Source organism: Atta cephalotes (assembly GCF_000143395.1).
Source record: "Atta cephalotes unplaced genomic scaffold scaffold00062, whole genome shotgun sequence".
Lineage (NCBI taxonomy): Eukaryota > Metazoa > Arthropoda > Insecta > Hymenoptera > Formicidae > Atta > Atta cephalotes.
In genome coordinates this window covers 730,473-738,530 of record NW_012130126.1, presented here as the reverse complement: position 1 = coordinate 738,530, position 8,058 = coordinate 730,473, and positions in this window count along the sequence as shown.

Here is an 8,058-nt window from a genome sequence, read left to right as displayed (position 1 = left end):
ATATTTACTTACTATATATATATATATATATATATATATATATATCCTTTGATATATATCCTCCTGATAATATTTGTAACTCGCGATAAAAGTTTAATGAAACCCGAAGATTGATCTACAAACTTTTATTAGACGCGTTGGTATGTAAAGAAAAGATTATAGTTGAGTGACATTTTCCCTATGGTTCTACTTTTAAGACAATGCATCGAAACGCGTGTCTAAGCTATAAAGAGCAACCAGGAACCGAATTTTTACAACGGATTCTTCGAGGAATGTCCAGAAATAGTCTACATGCCGGACGCGCCGACCTGACGCGCGTGTCCATTTCTTTTTTTCGATGCTTCAGGGCGCATCTCGTGTACCATCTACCGAGTGTATTTCGAGATAAATTCTTTTACTCCGTCTCCGTGACGCCTTGAGATTTCCGGCTTTGATACTTCGGATAAGTGCCAGAGAGAATTCGCTCTGTGAAATTTATGACACTTGATACACACATTATTATTTTCACGGAACAGAAAAGAATTGTGTCTCCAAAGAATTTCTTTGACGTTATTATCTATATTTAAAACTCAGAAATAGATAATCAATAAGAATCAGAATTGAAAAATTTTAAATAAAAATTTTCTTTTATTGAGAGATTATTTTTAAATTGGTATCGGAAGATTGTAGAATATTTATTCTGTACATTGCCGAGTGTTACTCGTTCGTAGAATGTCGCAATGTTGGTACATCGTAATTATTCTCTCAGCTGTTTCTCTAATGTCATTTGCGGTCTCCCTCGGGCTTCCGCCGAAGATGAATTTCCGTACAGGAAGCGTCTATTTCCTCTGCTCGTTGTCGTGCGAACGACTGGAACAAATTCGAAATTCGTGGTTTATTTTGTTGGTATCCGCTCTTGTTCACGAAGGATGAACTGTATTGTTTGGAACATATGATCAGGAAACTCCTTGTTACATCCATATTGAGGAAGTGTAATTAACAGTGAAAGGAGTCACTACTTCCTTTTGTCGAATCACCTCCAGCTTACACGAGTGTGAATTATATGTAATTTTTCTGCGAGAAAAAAAATTTTGCGAGATTTTTTTCATCAGTTTAACCCATATAAAGGTATCTAAAATTTACAAGAATGAGATTGATGAAATATCTAAAAATTCAGGTGGATATCTGAAAATAATTTTGTTGAATCATCAAAATAATTATGTAAAAAAACTCAAACATAAGTAAAAACTTTTGATATTCGTTGAAGCAATCAGCTTCAAGGTTCAATATAATTATTTTAATAGTCTAATAAAATTATTTTCAGATCAGTATATCCAGTTAAATTTTTAAATATTTCAACAAAATTGTTTTTTCCATGTATCATTTTTGTCACTTCGATTATATCAATGAGTGAACAATATGGATACAATTGGAGTAAATGAAAAAATAAATCGAGGAATCACCCTTGTGTATTGCCACTTAATGCATATAAAATTGCCAAGTATTGCTAATGTATTGCTGTGTATTGCCAGCATATTGCTAATGTATTGTCTGTATATATTGTCTGTATTGCTTGTATATATGTTTATGTATTGCCAATATATAGCGATATTTGGCAATAGGTAGCAATACATGAGATGATTGACTTCACGAAATAAACATTATATAGTATCGATATTATGATTAAAAATTAACGATTAGAACTTTCATCAAACAGACTCAATTTACCGGATTTCCTCAATTACTTTGTAAATAATTTTATAACGCAAGATCCGGCAGGATGTTATCGTTTTTTCGAAAGTGATTTCTTTTCCGTATCGTGTTATCGGGTGCGGTTTGCAAGAAAGGAAACTCCTTTCCTCCTTTCGGCTCCTTTCGTTTATCTCGGCTTTTCTTCGTGCGCAATGGAGAGTGGCGCGTGTTACCAACTCGTCGAGGAAACAAGCCAGCCATTCTCTTTCTCATAATAGTACCTTTGCTCGCCTATCGTTTCGAAATAACAATGCGCGAGCGCACGTGAGAAGGCTTTACTTAAGCAGCATAAATTCGCTATTGTATGCCGTTGTACATTAGGACACGGGAGATGCATCACTGATTTTCGTCGTTGATGAAAGCGGGTAGGTGTGCGTATGTACACGTACATTTGCTAGAGTAGGTCGTCCTGCTGATTAAAAGATATCTATCACGGGCTTCGTGCCGCGTGACCTAGAGAGACGCAACTAGTAATCCTATTAAATGATAATTCGTCGAGCATTACGACCAAGTTGATGTAAAGTTGATTCATATTACCTGCACGCGCGTTGGCGTGCGAAATTCTGCGTAACTCTCGCTGTAGCTCACCTTCCGTGAGATTTTTACTAGAATTTTCATCTAATAACATAAAATGACAAATAATTAACAGTTTCTCGTGTAGGCGTATACAAAATAGTCACAAGAACATGTGAACGATTATATGCGTAGTTATACAATTAGGTAATTAATTTCAGAAGATTACTGAAGATTAGATGAAGTTAATTTTGTTGTACCATCATAAAATAATTGCAGTAATAAATGTAATTTGCTCAAGCTGGTTATTATTAGAACGTCAAAATTTTTGCAGCATTAATCATTAGGCTTGAGCGTCTTATATAATTATTTTGATGGTCCAATAGAATCATTTTTAGATCTGCATATTTGACTAAATTTATAGATATTTCAGCAAAACTATTCTTCCCGTATAAAAATAGAAATTTGAATATAAAATGAGTATAACAGGAATTTTTGTTACATCAACGTTCGTGATCATGTTTAACGACATGAATTCATGGTGATGATGCTACTCTGCGAGAGAAAAACCGCAATTTTTCTTTGAAACGCGACCTGTCTCTGTTGTGTAGAGCTGCGCTAATTGCAGCACAGCGGGACTTCACAGTGGCATGCCACTTATTGTTAAACGAATCTTCGCACCTACACGTATTTATGTTGTGATGTTGTATAAAAATGATCTGCATCCTCTTTATGCAAAATTTAAAAAAAAATTAATAAGTTTCACTTTTTTGACCAAAAATAATTTAATATATGGAAAACACTGCGCATACGCCTATAGCCAGATCCTCCGAAATGCTTTTTTCATGGAAAAACAAATTCATAAGCAGGACGAAATAAATGGATTATAATCCGAAACGAAATAAATAAAAATTGATAAACGAGTGTAACAATATCATATGATATACATGAATTATCGAGTTACAATTGTTTAAAAACGTTAACAATTTGGATTTTTTATATCGATATTATTATTGTTTATTATTTATTATTTTAGATATAAAATATTTATTACTAAAATATTTATTACGCTAGTATTATATGTATATAAAAATCGTTTTGATATTTTTGTTGGAGCCATAAATTATATGATATTACGTGATGGCAATTGTTACCTATTGTTGAAAATTAGCGTGCAAACTTTTCGTCAATAGGCAATACTTCGGAAAGTTCTCGGTAAATCGATTATAATACAACGACTGAATTGGAACAGAATAAGCAATAACTTCAAAGGCGATGGTTTAAGGCGTTGCTAATCTGATTGCTACTGCTGTCGATTTTATCGATCATGTTCTTGTTCATTATAATTATATTATTAAATTATATCTCACACGCGAGACAGACTTACAATAAATGGTTACGAAAGTGAATCTTTACTTTCGCCGGTTTTGCAACAACGCATGCGTGACTGGTGTAGCTGTAGACAAGCTTTCGCTCTCGCAAATAGTATATGCGTTATAACTATTATCTCTGTGAAGGGGGATAGAAATTCGCGGATACACGGATTCGCGGTAGTACGGATGGATTATGTGCCCCGTGTTGGTTTTTTTTCATTCCATGATTTCCCTGTGTCTAACGGAACGTTCCTTTGAAAATGTGCGTCTGTCGTGTCGACGAGTTAACAAACCGATGCGTCAGCTAATATCACTTAAACATCGGTTAAGTAATGATAACTGGTAATTGCGATCTTTAATTGTACACACAGATCATATCGTCGCTGCCGATATGCTATATTGAATGTTCCATAAAATGTTCTTACGTGAACTTCATACAGAATTGATGTAGCGTCAATGCTTCATGCATTATTCTTTGCTCAGTTAGGAGCTACTTCTTTCAACAAAGATATCTTTTATGTAGATATATCCGCACATAATTATAATAATATTGTAATAGATTTATCGAATATATATTTACAAGAAAAACTTTTACGCTTTTTGTTAAAATTTAAAATTATTTCTTTTATTTTTAATATTTTTCGATTAATGATCGATGCAACACACATACCGTACAAAGCATAAGAACAAGACTTATTATTTCATAGTACGTTGTATATAGACAATGCTTCCATGATAAAAGCCATTCCTGTCAGTAAATTGACATCGTTTTTTATGCTCCTCAAGCGGCAAGAGATAGCTGCATATGCTCATTGTTATCTGTTAAATATCCATCTGTTCATGTTACGTAGATAATCCAAATGGCAATTAAAGCGCGTTGTTTTGCAGAATAATACTATCCAATATAATAACAGATATATTTATCGAGATTTGAAATAGAAATTACGACTCGCGCGCGCGATGTTCTTTCAATTGAACTATATCTTTAAATTTTTATCAATCATTATCAATCAAGATTATTCTTGATATACTTATTTAAACTACATGATTGTTTACTGTAAATGTAATTATGTTGAAGTTATTAACAAGGAGATATATATCGAAGCGAGATAATCAATACGATATCATGTCAAATGAATTGATGTATTACTTATACTTTATCAGCTTATTGCATACTAATATCAATTAAGCTTTCTCTCTTTCTTTCTCTCTCTCTCTCTCTCTCTCTCTCTCTCTCTCTTCTTTCTCCTCTCTCTTTCTAATGTAATTAAATGGCTATAATAATCTCTAAAACAGAGCGAGCGTAATTAATGTTTTGAACCAATAAATCGAAGCAATCAATTAAAATGAACAGATACAGTTTCTTGCATGATAAATCAGTTATAATTACGAATTGTAATTTATTGAATCCGCTGATATCAGAGATTCAATTCGGTTGTTGTAATCGAATATAAATTAATGTTTGGATTTACGATAAAGACGTGAATACTGCACAGCCAATTTCTATGTTTTCGAATTCCACTTTCGCGGGGTCGATACGAGTGTAATTGCCATTCGGATGAACTCATTCGAACTTTCGATCGTCGATAGAGATTTCATCTTTACTTTCTTCCTTTCACGAGCGAGTTTGATTCGTAAAAGCATTTGTGCGAACATCTGTGCAAATAAATGCTACATTACCGTTTCACAATCAATTATTTTCGAATTTTTTTATTATTTTTTATTTCTACAAACTAAATTTACAACAATTAATATAATTACTACAGATTTCAAAAGTGATGATGAATTAAATATGTCTAAAATATATGATCGATCATCTGAATGCAAAAAGTTTTCGAAAGTATCCAAGAAAAAAATCACTTTCAAATTTTTAAAAGTCTTTCGATTTTTCATTATATCTTAAGGCAATAATATGCAAATTGTCTACTGGTGAAACGATAGAGAAGTAGGATGTGGTCTAAAATGATTTTTACTTATTTGACGAGAAGAAACGTATATATATATATATATATATAAAGAGTGACATCGAATGCTCAGGTAACGATGTCGCTTTCTGGAGCATTACAACGGCGAACGTACATGTGGAAGACAATAGGCTACAAGAATACGTATTTCGTAGCAAGCAGGTGAAACTATTACGAAGAATAGGTCAGATTGTCTGAAAATCTGCCCCGTAGAAATCTCTTGCGTTGAAAAAATTTCCATCGTAATATCTTGCGATCGTCACGCTGATAATTCCTCGAGTAACAAGTAAGTTTCGTGACGTATAGCGTAGGTACATAATGGAATCGAGGGGTCATTGTTCATAGAATTTTGGCGAAATATTAATACAAAAAAAGAACGGTTTTTTGTATAAAAAAATTTAGCTGAATATCTCAGATCTAAAAATAATTCTTTTTTACTATTATCAAAATAATTATGCAGAAATAATTGTGTATGCTTAATCTAATTGCTAGAACGTCAACATTTTTTACAACTTACTCATCATATTTGAGTTTCTTATGTAATTATTTTGTGGTTCAACAATATTATTTTCAGATCTGTATCTAATTAAATTTTTGAACACATTAGCAAAACCATTTTTTTTATGTAGAAAAAAATGATGCATTATTTAATTATATTACATATTTTTGTAAAATAAAATTATAATGCGATATAATTAATTTTTTCTTGAATTATAACTACTTGAACTGAATATTATTTAATTTTACGAATAAATAAGGCAATTAAATAATATATCGTTCAAGTAAAAGTTTAAACAAAAATTCATAGTATTGCATTTTAATTTTATTTAATAATTCTTTAAATAAATCATCATTTGACGGCTTTGCGATGTTATTAACAGAGTTTTTTGTTACGGTTTGATGTTACCTTATATATTTATACTGTATATTGTCCACGTAATTGCGAAAGTTGTATAGTAAGTAATGTATTTACATTTAATAGATCTGATCAACTTCGTTAAAATTATGTTATTACAGCGATGCTTCAAAACAAAAACGCGAATATTGCAGGATTATTCTATTTATTCTATTTGGAAAAAGGTGTCGCGCGTGTCATAATATAATTTGCATATTAAATCCGTATTTTTAGATGATTTTTGTATTGTAAAAATTCTACGAATAATGGATATGTTTTATTTGTGTCTGATATTAAAAAATAACATTTATTTTTATTATAATTCTGATTATGTGAATTTTTGACAAATTTAATTAATCGTGTTTATCAGTTCTCTCGTAAATTGTGAAATTTGTACAGAAAATTTGTACATCGATAAAACAAATGAAATCCTAGTAATGTTTGACTTTCTTCCGCGTCTCATTGATTAAATATTTCCTCGTCATAAAAATTGAAGTCAACGAAACTGTTGTCTTATCGGTGTTTTTATTTTTTGTTTTACAAATTTTTAACTTCTAAAAAGATTTTAAATTGTGAATTCGCCTACTTAATGACCAAGACTCTCATGTGTAATATACTTTTACGTAAAAATAATTAGGAAGATTTCGTATGTGTACATACGAGTCCTACAATCACGTGATTTTGAAATATAGTGAAACTTCACCGGAGGTGAATTAGATTACTATCGAAGAATGTGTGTGAAAGTTCATACTCTGAATACAATATCGAAGATCTGTTCAACAGTAGCTGCTGCTACTGTTGCTATTGCCGCCTAAATTCGCCTAGAAAGACTGACATTTAACAAGTGATTTTATTCTTTCTATGGCTTTCTTCTTGGCTGTGGCATTGTGCCGGTTATTTTCGGCTTGACTGAATTTTAATTAAAATTTCTTTGGCAATTGTGTTTACAAAGAAATATTAATTTAAATTTAATTTTAGAATCATAATTTTTGAAAAAAATTAGTGTATTTGCATATTTTTGATTGCATATTTTCATAATATTTACATAAAGATTAAATTAAAGAAGATTAAATTAAAATAAAGAAAAATCGATTATTGGTGATCAATGTGCCGGATATATAACTTATCCTTGGTGGTTTTAATATTTGTGTTTTATATATTTTTTAAATATATTTTGCAAATATTATATTATGTTACGAACGTTGAATGATATGCCACGTGTCGTATGTAACGTAGTACGAATGTTCTTTATCGCTGCGCCAACAAAAAAAGGTCGCGATAAAACTTGTGCAGCGCAGTTACAGTAAATGAGGCAAATGACATTCGATAAACGTAAAAATCGAAAGACTTCGGACATGGCATTACCCTGGCATTTTCAATGGTGAATTCTGAAGAAATAACGATTTTATAGAGAGAGAGAAAGAGAGAGAGAGAGAGAGAGAGAGAGAGAGAGAGAGAGAGAGAGAGAGAGAGAGAGAGAGAGAGAGAGAGAGAGTAGTAGTAGTAGTACGTAGTACGTAGTAGTAGTAGTAGTAGTAGAGTACGTAGAGTAGTAGTATAAGTAGTAGTAGTAGTAGTATAG